The 16289-nt window shown below is 32.6% G+C and overlaps 1 long non-coding RNA gene and 1 pseudogene across 2 annotated transcripts; one reads left to right on the top strand and one right to left on the bottom strand.

Annotated features, from left to right (window-relative positions):
- LOC110270375 lies at window positions 1906-4224 on the top strand. Of its 2 annotated transcripts, none has more exons than XR_002359836.1 (3): window positions 1906-2143; window positions 3990-4052; window positions 4119-4224. It is a non-coding gene; the product is annotated as an uncharacterized LOC110270375 (long non-coding RNA). The 2 variants fall into 2 exon arrangements; XR_002359835.1 differs by having other exon boundaries at window positions 1906-2154.
- LOC107631385 overlaps window positions 11028-16289 on the bottom strand; it is a 7036-nt pseudogene continuing 1774 nt past the window's right edge.

Raw genomic sequence — 16289 nt, 5'->3', positions numbered from 1 at the left:
TTTTTGTTCTCTCTTGCTCCTAGCCATTCCTTCTTCCTTCAACCTTCTTCAAAACTCTTTCCACCTATCATCAATCAATCAAAACAATCAAAGCTATGCCCCAAATCATGAGATTGTGTTTCTTTCATAGTATATGACAATTATGGCATAAAATCTCATGAAAGTGCATGAATTCATACATGGTTGATTGAATCAAAGTAAACATGGAAATCTACCCAATTGACTTGCTTATGGCTTAAGAAAGTGCATAAAATCAATTGAAAACAAAAGAAAAAGGCTAGTGAAACTAGGCTAAGATGACTTGTCATCACTTTACAATTCAAAAAAAATGATACTATTTGCAAACACATAATTACTAAGAAATTCAGTACTATTCACAAATATTGTACTATTCGCAAATACGCCATTTGCATGTTTTAAAACACCATTCGAAATCAATATCTACTTAATTGTTCTCAAGTTTGGTATCTATTTAAAATATAAAAGTTAAGCAATTCAATACACGAGGCACAAAATAGTATTCCCCCAATTTAGTATCATTGGTGGTGACGATACGTTGCAGCAAAGAACAGTGTTCCTTCCGGTGCGTCGAAGTAGCGGAGATTTTTTTTTGCACAATTCCATTCTCAAAATCAAATTGCTGTCTTTCCTTTTATTTTTGGTGACTGAAAATTAAAAAACAACAAAAAAAAACTTAATTTTTTTTCATCTCACCACCCCCGCCACCCCTACATCTTCTGATCCTCCTCTTCCTTTTCATTTTTCTCTTCATATCACCAACTGGAAATTGTGTTTCAAGTCACCAAGATCGGCTGGGCAGTCCCGTTCATCAGAATAGAGTTGCAAGTTGCAAATGTGGCAGCAAGAAAAAGCCTTGTGTCGAAAGAGAAAGAACTGAGTGAACCCAGATAAAGAAGAAGTTTTAGCAGCAGAGACTATAGCACAAGGTGAAGAGAGCAGCGGACGGTATCCCAGCAACCAGTAGGGTCGAGATTGTAGCTGAAGATTTGAAGTTTATCTTAAAAGTCAGACTAAATGGAAAAGGAGATTTCGAAAGTCCAGAGAAGTAGGGCGACCTAGAGATGGAAGAAGCACGATGGGGAAGAACGTGCTACCGCAGCAATAAACAGAGATGGGAGAAGTGTTGGAATCTGCTGCATGTCATGCGCTTGAAAGCAGGAAAAGATCCTTGTATACTTCTTCTTCTTCCTCCAAATGCATACTGTTTCTACTGTTAGTTATTTATTCCAAAGTGGGATTAACACTATTGGGCTTCATGTTTCAATACTTTGTGTTCTTTTCTTTTGCTGACTTTTTCAAGGATTCATTTTTTTGTTTTGCGGTTTAGGGTTTCACACATATTCAAACGAGTTACAACTTAAAGTGTTGTCGGTAATGGTTCTATAATTCACGGGTAAGCATTGGATTCTTGCATAATTCAAGCGCCTCGATCATGACATCAAATTCCTTTGGGTTCTTTCTTTCTTTCTTATAATTTTGATTTGCTTACTAATAAAATGGAATCTAATTTTATTGCAAGCAAACTTCTTTGCAAGTTCTGAATTATCTGTTATTCGTCAGAATTTCTTGCCAAGTTTATTGCTATCCATTTTTCTTTTAAATTCATTTCCTGTGTTTTCTTAAACTATGCAGGAAAAAGGTGTAGAACATCTCTTCAAACACTTGTAGGATTTTCCAGACAATACGTCACAACATTTTGATATTGTGTGCATTCTTTTTTTATTTTCTATCATACCTATTATTCATTTGTTTGCTTCAAGTCATTCATGTTTGATAAAGATATGTTTCCAATAAAAATTGTGATCAAATAGATATCTATTTAGAATCACTCCTATAGTGTTTTGATAAATCCCAATTCAATTTCTAATTGGTTTGGCTCACATACTTGAATCTTATATGCTTTTTATTGCTCTGTAATACATTCCATTATCACATATAAAAAGTTCTCATCATTTCATCAAGTTTATCTATTTATTTATTTATTTAAATTCTATTATTTTGGTGACTTTGTTTTAACTGATATTGTGCATGCTCTGTTTTCAGGTCCTTTATTTATTTAATTAATTTTGTTCATTGCAAGAGATCCGTTAACCCTTTCAAACCTCTATATTTAGGAGGATAGGTGGAAATATGGTAACTAATTTCATCCATTCTAATAAATTTCTTTCATCAAATCTATAATTGTCCTTTATTTATATTTTTGGTCATTTATTTGTGTTTTGGCTTCCAAAGGTTCAAGTTGGAGGATAACTTTGTACAAAGTTGACAGTAAATTGGGTGAAGGTGAACGTCTATTGCAGCCTCTGAATTTTCAAAGTTATTTGAAACTTTTGGTTTGAGATTAATTTTGGTTTTAGTTGACTTCTATTTTTTATTTCTCAAATGGCACTAAAATTTGGGATAAGATCAGCAAAGGCAAAACATATCTTGATTTGGCAATAAATTTGGGCACTATAACTATAGCCCTTCTTATGAGTGGCAAATTCATTATATATTCCTTTAATATCTTGATTGTAAATATCCTTCATTACACATTTCTATATTGAGGAGGTAGAGGATACTAGCAGAGATAGAGACAATTGACAGAAAAAGGTCAATAAAGTTTGTTGTCATGTCTGTGTATTACAATTTTCTTCAAGATATGTATCTTTTTAAAATGAAATTTTATCCGAAATGATTGTATATTTAAAAATATTAAAAAATACTAATTTTTTTTTCTTACAATAAAATACATAACAGAAAATGAGTGAAAATAGAAAATAAAAATGCCAGATAAAAAGAGATAATACTGATAATTTTTTATCAAGGATCTAATTCATTTAAATTAAGAAAAAACAACAGTAAATATGGAAGAATAATTTGTAACTGATGATGTTATTGCAACAATTGATGAACTCAAAGAACTTGAAATGCCACAATGTGGTTACTATTTTGTTTCATTATTTATTTTTCATTAGTTGAAATTAAAATGATGGCATTGATTATTTTTAACCTTTTCTTCCTACTAGGTGCATCTTTGATTGGTTCATTTGTCAAATCAAAAATTCTTGCTGCATTTTCTGTTCCTACTGGAAAGAATTATTCATGCAATATTTTGAAATACAAGAGTCTGATCTTGAAGTAATTTCAAGACCTTTGCTATCTTTTAGATTTCATTTGATATATACATTTTCTATTTAAGAGGCATAATCTATTGAATTTGCATTTATGCATTATTAGGTAAGTACTTTAATTATTATGTCTCTTTGATAGTGTGATTGCTTGAATTGGTGGCATGTTTTTTGGCTATGATACCCAGGTATTTATTTCATTTCATTTTGGATTTCATATACATGATTAAAAAAAAACCATTATTCCTTCTTTAAATTCGTGTTTATTATGCCACATCTGCCCCAAATGATTCTTTCTGTTTCTAATTGTGTGCATCAAAGTTACTGATTTCATCTGATTTCTTACTTATAGTAGTTCATTGTGAAATTCTAATGTGTGTTGACTGAAGATATGAGAGATATATCAAGGCATTTTTCCCCTTCAATCATACTCCAAGTGTAATTAATAACCAAAATTTCTATTTTACAATTCATTCTATTTTAAGTAAGAACTGAGTTGTCACAATATCAAAACAAGAAAATTTTGATGCAGCTTTATCTTTGGTGCATCTATTCTTTTATAATATTTGTTTTATACATAAAAGAGAATTGTAATCTTACTTTAAGTTACTTACATATATCATATGTCTAGACTGATAATAAGGTAAGTAAGGTGATATAGAGTTTAAAATAGTTAAATTATGTTATTCACCTAAGGTCCCGTACTATCCCATCTAAATTGAACATTGCTAATTGCTATTATAACCGATGCAATTTTCAATTCTCATGGCCGCAATCAAGTTTTTTTTTTTTTTTTTACATTTTTTAACTTCTCAAATATAGTCTAATGGCTTCTTAAGATATGCGCTTTTTTTCTAGAGAACATTGGAGGCCAAAAAACAGGCAGATTAAAGTCCACATGATGCTTCAAATGAGCCTTAGGTAAATATTGCAAGTTTGTTCTTTCTTTTTGTTTCTTTTTCTTACATTTAATTTTTGTATTTTTAGGAATACACGCTAATGCTCTATTCTTGATGATGACTTGATTATAGAGAAGTTCTCCGCAGCAATTAGTGCGTCCATTATTGGTGTAATTGGAATGGAGACATCACTTGGAAGATATGGCATTAGGGATGTTTTTTGTTTAGTTTGTGTATAATTTTATAGGAAAAAATTTGGTAACCAAAATTTTTCAGCCATAATCAGCCAAAACTTTCCATATTTTACTTCATTTATATCACTTAATAACAGTTTTATTTTTTACTTCACTCTCTTATCATTCTACTTATCGTTCATTCTACTTATCACCGTTCTTATCAAATCTGCTAATTAATGATATTAATTAGAAAATCATATCCCTTTTTATTAGGCACTATTGTAATCAATACTTAATATTCCTTTTTATAATTTGATTTTTATATATAAAAATACAATAAAGATTAATAATAATTATATTTAAGAACGATAATTATAATATCAATTACATTAAATAATTGCAATTGATTCTTTGTCCGTTATGGTATTCATTATCAATTATTTAAACTATATTTTATTATGTAGTTCAAATTATTTTACATATATACTAATAAATCATGATTCAAAATATTTTATTTTTTTAATTAAAAATATAAGAATTTGAAATTTTTATTTGGAAGAAAAAAATTATACAATTATAAATACATGTAATAATAATGAAGGAGAAATTTTCGCAATCTGATTCACATTAAATTTAGAATTAACTTTTAGTATAATTAAATAAGGAAAGATAATTAATGATAGAAAGAAATTAATTGCATCAATTAAATTAGGAGAGTGATTCACACTCTCTTATAAACGCAAATACTATTAGTCATATACCTTTATTTATTATCTATAATATTTTGGTTACGTAGCATTGCCCAATTTTATATTCCATGAATTATGTTCTTTTGTTTCCAACTTACAAAGTGACTACACGGAAGAGTATGTTAAACAACAATGTTGAAAGAATGGAGTTAATTTTGAGGGTGTTTGAAAGTTTTAAATAAGTTAGAGTTTAATAAAATGTTTGAGAGAATTGAATTAGTTATGGAGAGAATTCTTTGATTAGGAACCAAAAGAATATAATTGAAATAAAACATGTAGAGTGTGTTTGAAATAATTATTTTGTCCTTTTAACTATTACCACTAACTCTTTAGTAAGGATAATTTTGGTAATATCATAGCTCATGAGAATACAATTGAAAATTAGACTACTTTTTGTGTGATTTGATTTAAATTAAATCATAAAAATTGAATTCTTACTATAAATCAAATTTGCGTTACTTTTTACTACTTAAGTATAAAAAAGAATTCTAACACTGGAGTGAATTGAAATCATAATGGTATTATTCATATTATCACTGCATCTACAAATAACATTAGAATAGTCTAATGTTCTTCGTGTCTTCTTTTTTTTTAATTAAAATGATTACAATTTACTTTAAATTTTACAAATATTTTAAAAATAATAAAGATGATCGTTTCTTTTTTATGCTAGATAAAATAACCAACAATTCTTTTTTCTAATCTTGCTTGTTCTGTAAATATTGAATAATGGGTGAGTCTCTTGTGGCTAACATTGTTGTGGTTAAGTGTGGCTAAGACTTAAGAGTTGACCATTCACTAAATAAACGGCACCTGGTAAGTTGGTTTCAGATATTTTTTTTCCCCTCTTCTTCTTATAAAACAAAAAACATTATCAAGAGAAAAAGAAAACTGTCTTCAAATTTCTGAAATTTCAACCTCATCACTTCCTCTCTGTCAGCATCTCAAATTTCATATACATATTTATCACTAAGGCTTGAAGTTTCGATTGGGATGATAAAAAAGAAGAACATCAAGGGCAGTGTTCTCCGCAAGCAATCCATAACCCCATTCAAAGCTACCAAGAACAATTATTCCTCCAACAGCAGATGCAGCATCACAATCCATATGGCATTGGTATCTATGTCGGTGGTAGCATCAGCAATGGAAGAGGGTTAATGTTCTCTCCTGAAGCCTCTCCAATCATGCAATCACCATGGTCTATGTCTTCATAATACGACTCTTTACGATATTGTACTACAACAAATAAGGGTTTTTGCAACAGTCAAAAATTGTTACCGTAGAATGAAAAACCGTTTCTAAAACTTTAGGCGGCAACGGTTTTTGACCTGTGGTATATGCGGCCGTTGCCAATGCTCATAGGCAATGACAACCGAAAAACCGTTGCCATAATTACTGGAATAGACAACGGTTTTGAAAGAAAATTTTAAACATTTTAAACAACGGTTTTGAACTGTTACTCGATAAGCAACGGTTTTAAACCGTTCTCTTTCATGATCCAACAGTTTAAAACTATAACTGGATAGACAACGGTTTTAAACTGTTGTAATTTTATTATTCACAAAGCCAACGGTTTTAAAGCGTTATCATTGGTGTCATTTTTTGGCAACGGTTTTAAAACGTTATCATTGATGTCGTTTTTTGGCAACGGTACGGTTTTAATACCATTGTCATTTTATAGTCGTCTTAAGACAACAGTTTTAACACCGTTTTTTTTTTTGTGACTTTTGACAACGGATTTTTGTAATGATATAATTCTTTATTTACAATAGTTTTCTCATGTTGCATTGAAATTAGTTCCAACTATTTTTTTAATTTAGTGTCAATAAATAAGCTTAACTATTTAAATCAAATCACTAAAGAAAAAAATACATAATAAAGAAAAGTAGTACTCATTGCTTTGCATCATTTTACAACTTAAAATACACCAAACAAAATTCAAATCCAAATTAGAATCAATTAATTCATTGATTGCACACTCAAAAAACTTCAAAGTTTATAATCTATACATGTTGACACTAGCCAAGCCATTACCGATTAAGAACTTGATGTAGCAAGTAGCATTCTCAATCAACATGTAACTGCTAAAGTAACTAAAAGAACATTGATTAGCATCAAACATAATGCAAACTACAAGAAGCATAGAAGAGAAACATGCAACACAAAGCATATCACAACTTTGATCTTAGCAACATTGTTTGCTCTCTCTTTATCTGATGAGGAACTCCTAAGGATTTGGATCTTAGACAAGCCGCGAAATTTGTTTCCAAGTCTGCTGCCACCGAGAATGTCCTCAGCTGAGTCATCAAACAAATTTATTCCCTGAATATTACCATAATTTAAACACTCATTTGTGAAACACTAAGACATCCATTGAGAGAATCAACTCGAAATTCTCAGCCACTTTACATGCTAACAAGATAAACCAACCAGCAATTAAAAAACAACCATTAATAATAGAAAATAAGCTTAATCCAAAACTAAATTGAATTCAAACAAAACTTCTATGCTTAACTTTTTACATAGAGAGAACATATTCAGCTAAATGACTCTTTGATTTATAATAGAAAATAAGCTTAATCCAAACACACCAAACCTCAGCGGACCAAGTGGGGGACAGTGCAGTGGACGCAAGCAGAGAGGAGAGCACGGAATAGCAGTGGATGACAAAGTAGGAACCGATGACGACGCAGAACTATTTTCTCCTAACATTGCTCAGAACAAAATCTCATTAAAGAAAAAAAATTCAATCAACAAAGTAACTAATGGCAGAATAAACCAACATCATCATAGCAACAACCAACAAAATTCATAATAAGCGAAACCAATTCATAAACCAAACAAAATGAAATCATGGGGTTCTTCCCAAAAGATTTTACCATAATAGAAGAATAGTCTTTATAGTTTATACCTCAAAACAAACAGGGCAATTGTGATGCATTGTTTTTTTCAAACAGTGATGACCAGCTTCCAATAATTTAGAGTAGTAGCACCCTAAAACATATAATGATTAATTTACAAGGATCAAGAAAAAAAGATATAACTATGCAGAGAAAACAGGAAAAAAAATAAGGAACAATGAATAAAACTCACCATATTTCTCACCTCAATTCACCATTCCTAGCAGTATCATTAACCAATTACTCACTTAATCAAATTATAACTCAATAGCTGAATAACTAAAAAAAGCTATACCTGATGCTTATTGATGCAGGCAGGCGACCCACAATCAATTTTATTTGCATTGAACAGTTCCAGCCAAAACAGAATTAATATTTTTCCTATTTTGAATCAATGACCAAAACAGAGCAGTGACCAAAATAGAAAATGCATTCCAGCCAGAGAATCAGTGACCAAAACAGAAAATGCACTTCTAGCCAGAGAACCAGTGACCAAAACATGCAGTATTATACCAAATCAATATTCAAATAAAAACAGAAACTAAATCAATTAAAATAATAGAACAAGAGACACTTATGTTACCTAAACAGAGGTTGAGCCACAATGAGGAGGCAGAGAACCAGTGACACGGCACGATTCAGAAGCAGCGACATGCAGATTGTAATGCCCCCAAAGAGAAATACTTGAAGCCAAATCAAGCATGAAACACAACCAAAAAAATATAATACAGATTAAAAGCCACAATACAATGAACATAACTATTGAAATATCCACATAAACTACACATAACTTCTATCCACTAAAGTTGCTACTTTCATCAATACGTGGGGAGAAGCTAGAAATACCGGGAAATGGTTGTTTCACTTTAATGGTGCTGTTATTTCTCAATTCATTCAATTAAATGAACATATTGTATACCTAACCGCACGCCCAATCAAATTCTAGCAATTCAAACAAGTGATGGTTCTGTAGTAAAATAGCATCCCTTGAGTAAAAAAAGTAGGAACAGCACAATTGCACAACATACCCCTGAACTAAACTGCAGACAACTACAACTAACTTCAATGAACCATATTCTGGATACAATGATGTTTTTTTCTAGTACCTTGTTAGGGGATTACATTCTATCAAATAATCCAACTAATCCTAACAAAAATCATAGACTACCGTTTATGTTTAGACAATAATTTGAACAATATTCGATCCAATGTCACAACACCTAATCAATTTTCCTTTTTGAATTGAAAAAAAAGCAGCTAGTGTAGCATGAGTAAGAAAGGGACTTGCAGAAAATACGGTTACAAAGTAAAAAATGGACACATGAATAACTGTACTAAGCAACAGAGAGAAGAATTAGAAGAAAAAGAAACTCACTCTGCATGAAAGAAACGGGTCTTCGAAAATGTAGGACAGCAGACGACGGCGTGACTGCAAAAGCAGCAAAGCAGAAGCAGAAGAGGTGACAACCCACAAACGACGGCGAAAAGCATCGACGGCCAGGGCAATAACGACGACGGCGACAACACGCAGCAGCAACTCCGTCTTCCTCGCGCGACACATTTCTCTCCTCAACGATGACACGGGTGACGGCTGCAGCAGGACGCAGCGGCGAGCTGGGCGCGACGGGGTGCGGTGGCGGCACGGCTCCCTCCCCTCTTCTCCCTTCTCTCTTTCTTTTCTTTCTTTCGTGGGTGTGTTGCCATGTGTGTTGTGTTGTGTGTGTGAGGAGTGTGGCAGCAATGTGAGGAGGGAGGGAGGGTGAGTGTGAGTTAGAGTTAGTGTCAATTAGGGTTTTGTTTTGGGAGAAAAGTGTTAGAATTAGTAGGTATTATCGTTTTTTAAAATAGTCTAAGAGAACGGTTTTATTTTGTTGTTATAACGTAATGAAAAATTGAACTTCAACTGCAACACTATAAAAACTGTTGTCTAAGACTATCTAATAGAACGATTTTAAAGTGTAGCAATTTAGGCAACGGTTTTTAAGCGTGTCATTTGTACAATTATTTAAATAACATTTACAAACCGTTGCTTAAAACAAATCCTTGTAACAATTATAAAACTGTTCTTTAAAATAGTCAAAGAGAACGATTTTATTTTGTTGCTATAAAATAATAAAAAATTAAATTTCAACAGTAACATTATAAAAAATCGTTGTCTAAAATTATCTAAGAGAACGGTTTTAAGCCGTTGCAAATTTTAGTGTTGAATTCGAAAATTTTTCATTTTTTCGATTTATTGCTGTATCGATGATGTCCAATCTTTCTCAGTTTGGATGTTAAAAATTTACAAATGTGTCTCTGATGATTTGTCAATGGGTTCAAATAAATTGTTGACTACTCTTGTTAAGTATGATTTTTGTAACTCCACATATGGTCACGTGTCTAAATTTGATTCGTTTTTGAAATTTAGCCGTCTTAGCCACATTTACTTGGCCACCAGAAAATCACCCTTGAATAATACCTATGTTTTGAATGGTTTGAGAGATTCTAATTAAAAAATCATAGCTAATTACAGTGACGTTAGCGGTAGATGTGTGTGGTTATTTCAGTTAGAGATGATACTAGCCAAATGTATAGGTTACACGCTGTTAATCTACTATATCACACTAAAAAAAGGACTACCAATAATAAAGATGAAGCCGTCCAATATATAATATTAAATTAAATTCGAATCTAAGAACTCTTTGTATACTGAACTAGTTATTAAATTTTAATATACAACTTTGTGGAGTATAGATGTATTGTTTATTTATTTAGTTATAAAATTTATTTTGTTATCTTTTTATATTTTTTAAATACAGATATCGAATCAAATCTTAATCTTTCAGTTTTTTAGTAAATATTGGCTATTTGGTGAGTCTTTAATTTCCAATGATAGTATAATTTGTGTTGTAATTTTTGAAATTCTTAACTCAAATTAATTCTTCATATATGATAGGCAAGATTTGTCATGTTTATTCAATTATGATAGTATTACATATTTTTATAATATAAATTTTGTATCAGTAATAAATAATAAAGGTAACTTAAAATTATATGTTTATAAAGAATTAAAGGTGGATGAAAAAGAAAATGAATAATAAAGAAAAAGATAACTTAGTAATATAACAAACATTTTTATTAATGCAAAAATAAATTTCTTCATTTTAAAACTCATGGACCACTGGTTTTATTTATTTTAATACTTTATGATGCATAATTAAGAAAATAATTCTCCTAAGTTCACTCTTTGATACATGAATCACGTAAATTTATTAAGAACTTGGCTTCAATGTGTTTCCAATGTTGTGAGGGAGAGAGAAAGAAAAAGAAGGCTAAGAAAAGGAAGGCTAAGAGTTATTATAGGAAAGTTTTATTTTTATCCGTTGAAATTATAGCATATAACCACTATATAAACGTTTGTAGAATTTCAATTCAATAATCATCAACAATAACAACTACATTCACATCTTCTTTTCATATTATTATTATTATTATATTTTATTTTCTTTTCTCTTTAGTAATTATATAGCGAGTGCATTATTGTGAGTAGTGTTCAATTTCATATTACTTTGTAGCTATTAGAAGTCAAAATTCCGCTGCAGACTCAACAATTGGTATCAAGAGCTAACGTTATATTATTCATTATTTGAGTGGTAAAATTCAATTTTGAATATAATGGCTTCTACTAGTAGTAATGTCAAAGTAGGCAAATATGAAATCGAGAAGTTCAATGAAAAAAATGAATTTTTCCTATTGGAGGATGCAGATGAAAAATCTGTTTAAATGTGGTGAGGCTTGACATTTCAAAGCAAATTGTCCAAATAAGAAGATAACTTTCAAGAAACAGAACAACGACAACCCAAAAGAAAAGCAAGAAGCAAGCTACGTCTCAAATGATGAGGAGGATTGTTACTCTGTAACAGAACAATCTTATGAAATCTCCGATAAGTGGATTCTTGATTCAGGAGCCTCTCACCATATGTGTCCAAATAGGAAGTGGTTTACTACCTATGAAAGCATAAATGGTGGCACAGTTTTAATGGGCAATGATCATGCTTGTAAAATTGTAGGGTTGGGTACTATAAAAATCAAGATGCATGATGGAGGAGTAAGAACCTTAAAGGATGTGAAGCATATTCCAGACTTGCGTAAAAATCGTATCTTCATAGGTTTGTTGGAGAAAAATGGCTGCAAAATAGTTGCGAAAAATGGGGTACTAAAAGTTGTTCGTGGTTCTTTGGTAGTGATGAAGGAAGTTCATCACGGTAATCTTTATTCTCTTTTGGGGACAACAGTCACAGGTGAATTAGCAGTTGGAATCGGTGGAAATAGAGATCAAACAAATTGCACAAAAATATGGCACATGCGGCTTGGACATATGTCAGAGAAAGGTCTATCATTACTTTGTGGACAAGGTTTGCTGAAAAATATGAAGAAACTACAAATGGAATTTTGTGAGCATTGTGTGTATGGAAAGGCACATAGGGTGAAGTTTTCTACAAGCAAGCATAAAAGCAGAGGTTGTTAGACTACATGCATACTGATGTTTAGGGCCCGGCTAAAGTTACTTCCAAGGGTGGTTCCAGGTATTTTGTTACTTTTGTTGATGATTATTCCAGGTATGTTTGGATTTACTTCCTCAAACATAAGAATGAGGTATTCGATACTTTTAAGCAGTGGAGAGCAATGGTTGAAAACCGAACAGGTAGGAAGCTGAAAACTCTACGATCTGATAATGGCACAGAGTACACGGATGGAGCTTTCAAGGAGTTCTGTGACCGAGAAGGCATTACAAGACACTGGACAGTTAGAGAAACACCACAACAGAATGGAGTCGCCGAACGACTGAATCGTACGCTACTTGAGAAGGCAAGGTGTATGCGCTCTAATTCCGGGTTAGGCAGAGAATGGTGGGCAGAATCGGTTGCTACAGCTTGCTACATAGTAAATCGATCCCCACATTCTTCTCTAGATGGAAACACACCTTATAAGGTGTGGTCAGGGGAACATGCAGATTACGAGAAACTCAGAGTCTTTAGATGCACAGCCTATTATCATGTCAAAGATAATAAGCTTGATGATAGAGCTAAGAAGGCAATCTTTTTGGGGTATCCAAGAGGGGTTCAAGGCTATCGCCTTTGGAGTGTAAATGATTCTAAGTTTGTAATTAGCAGGGATGTTACCTTTGATGAACGATCTATGATAACTTTGTCTAAAGATATGGTGCCAGATGATGGTGATGTTGGAAAAACTTCAAATACTCAAGTGGTGGAGATAGAGTCTAAATACCAACAAATAGACTCTAGTAATGTTCAGGTGGAGCATCCTAATGCTACTCGAGATGACGCAGAGGATGAACTTGATCATGAGAAAATTCAGCGAGAAAATGCACATGCATTACAACAGCAGCAGCAGGATTCTTTGGCATCTACTAGGCCAAAGAGGAATTATAAATTTATTCAAAAGTTCGGGTCAGACAAGCCTTTGAGACATTATGGGCAGGTAAACTTGGTAGATTATGCACTCTCAGTGGAGGATGATGAGCCGGTCACCTTCAAACATGCTATCAAAGACAAAGATAGAGAGTTATTTTGTCGCTATGGAGGAAGAGATGCAATCTCTTCATAAGAACAAGACATGGGATGTGGTCCCATTGCCCGTGGGAAAGACTGCAATTGGTTGTAAGTGGGTGTATAAAAGAAAAGAAGATCCTACTAAGTCAGATGGTACAAGATTCAAAGCTAGGTTAGTAGCAAAGGGATTTGCACAGAAAGAAGGTGTTGATTACAATGAGATATTTTCTCCTGTGGTGAAACACACTTCCATACGGGTGCTTTTAAGTCTTGTCGCTCATGGTAATTTTGAGTTGGAACAACTAGACGTGAAGACTGCATTCTTGCACGGTGACTTAGAGAAAGAAATCTACATGTATCAACCTAAGGGTTTCAAGGTTGAGGGTAAAGAAAGTCAGGTATGTCGCTTGAGGAAATCGCTATATGGATTAAAACAATCTCCTCGACAATGGTATAAGCGATTTGACTCCTTTATGTTAAAACAAGGTTTTTTCAGAAGTAATTATGATTGTTGTGTATACATTCGTAAGCTTCCTGGAGGTGATTATATCTATCTTCTATTGTATGTGGATGACATGCTTATTGCCTCTAAGAGCAAGGTAGAGATAGATATGTTAAAGGTTCAACTTGGTAAAGAATTTGAAACAAAAGACTTGGGTGCTGCACGAAAAATATTAGGCACGGAAATTAAAAGAGAGAGATCAAGCCAAAAATTGTTCTTGAGCCAAAGAGGATACATTGAGCATGTCATTGAAATGTTTGAAATGAAAAATGCTAAATCGGTGGTAACGCCGTTGGCTCCACATTTTAGGCTCTCTGGTAAACAATCTCCCACAACAGCAGAGGATAAGGCTTACATGGAAAATGTACCTTATGCTAGTGCAGTCGGTAGCCTAATTAGCCTAATGGTGTGTACACGCCCAGATATTTCACAGGCAGTCAGTGTTGTTAGCTGGTTCATGGCAAACCCGGGTAAGGCACACTGGGAAGTAGTCAAGTGGATATTAAGATACTTGAAGGGCACCATTGACACAGGTTTATGCTTTAGTGGAAAATCATGTCAAATCAGCGGCTTTGTTGATTCTGATTATGCTGGTGATCTAGATAGAAGACGTTCTACGACTGGTTATGTATATAAAATACATGGTGCTCCGGTTAGTTGGCGATCGATGTTACAAGCTACAGTAGCACTATCTACTACAGAGGCTGAGTACATGGCAGTAGCAGAAGAGGTGAAAGAAGCACTGTGGCTAAGGGGTCTTCTAGATGATTTAGGGCTGAAGCAAGATTGCGTGGATCTGAATTGTGATAGTCAAAGTGCAATTCATTTGGCTAAAAATCAGGTTCATCATGCTCGTACCAAGCATATTGATGTTAGATATCACTTCGTGTGTGATGTTATGGAGAAATGTGACATTTCTCTTGTAAAAGTACACACAGATGAAAATTCCGCTGACATGTTGACTAAAGTGGTGTCAGGAAGCAAGTTCCAACACTGTTTGAAATTGCTCAATATTGTTCCATGTTAGGCAGTCATTGTCAAATGATGCAACCGAATACGAATACCATTCTTTGATCGTCCAAAATTTGCGTAGATTTCAAATTGTGAACGAGGTGGAGAATTGTGAGGGAGAGAGAAAGAAAAGGAAGGCTAAGAAAAGGAAGGCTAAGAGTTATTATAGGAAAATTTTATTTCTATCCGTTGAAATTATAGTATATAACCACTATATAAACGTTTGTAGAATTTCAATTCAATAATCATCAACAATAACAACTACATTCACATCTTCTTTTCATATTATTATTATTATTTTATTTTATTTCCTTTTCTCTTTAGTAATTATATAGCGAGTACATTATTGTGAGTAGTGTTCAATTTCATATTACTTTTGTAGCTATTAGAAGTCAAAATTTCGCTACAGACTCAACAAATGTCAATGACAAATCTATACTTCACATCCGCTTGGAGGAGACGCTCCATTGCTGCGTTCACATAATCGACAGGGATAACCTCAATGTGAGGTTTAACACCATATTTGGCAGCAAAATCAATCATCTCTTGTGTCTCTTTAATCCCTCCAATGCAACTCCCAGCTACTAACTTTCTCCCTACAAAAACACATATAACATTTGTAATTAACATACATCGTCATTTTAATAATCATGAAATCCAATGTTCTGAGAACTGGATGGATAGGCTAACAAAACTGACGTGATTGAAATTTTGTCATTTATTTGTGTAGAAGTTGGTTAAAATTCAATTGCTAAAAAAGTAAAAAATTAGTCAAGAATTAAAAATATGACATGATCTGTAAATTATTTGAACGAGTAAATGAGCAAATTAGTCCCTGAAAAATCACTTGTTCTCCAAATAGTCTCTAAAAGATTTTTTTAATCAAATTCATCTTTTAAAGATTTTAAATTAGTCATGTTAGTCATTTCGTTACTTTGTTTGTTGATGGTGTTAAAATTTACTAATTAATGTGGCACGTTAAGTAACACTTTAATACACACCTAGAAATCTTAATTGACTATTAACATGATTAGTTTATAAAATTAGATAAAATCAACTCCAAATTGAGGGATTCCAATCCTTCAAGTTCTCTCTATAATTAGGTTTTGATTTGATCTAATTTCATAAAGTGAATATGTTAATAGTCAAGTAAGATTTCTAGGTGTGTGTTGGAATATCATTTAATGTGTCACATTAGCAAATTTTGACTCCATCGATAAACAAAGTGACGGAAGAATTAATATGACTAATTTAAAATCTTTAAAGGACGAATTTGATTAAAAAAATCTTTCGGAGACCAATTTGAAGAATGAATAATCTTTCAGAGACTAATTTGACCATATACTCTTATTTGAACCCTTTATAT

The sequence above is a fragment of the Arachis ipaensis genome, chromosome B03 (genome assembly GCF_000816755.2).
Source record: "Arachis ipaensis cultivar K30076 chromosome B03, Araip1.1, whole genome shotgun sequence".
In the NCBI taxonomy this organism is placed as follows: Eukaryota; Viridiplantae; Streptophyta; class Magnoliopsida; order Fabales; family Fabaceae; genus Arachis; species Arachis ipaensis.
Note: the sequence above shows the minus strand (reverse complement) of the source record. Positions and strands in the feature narration are given on the sequence as shown.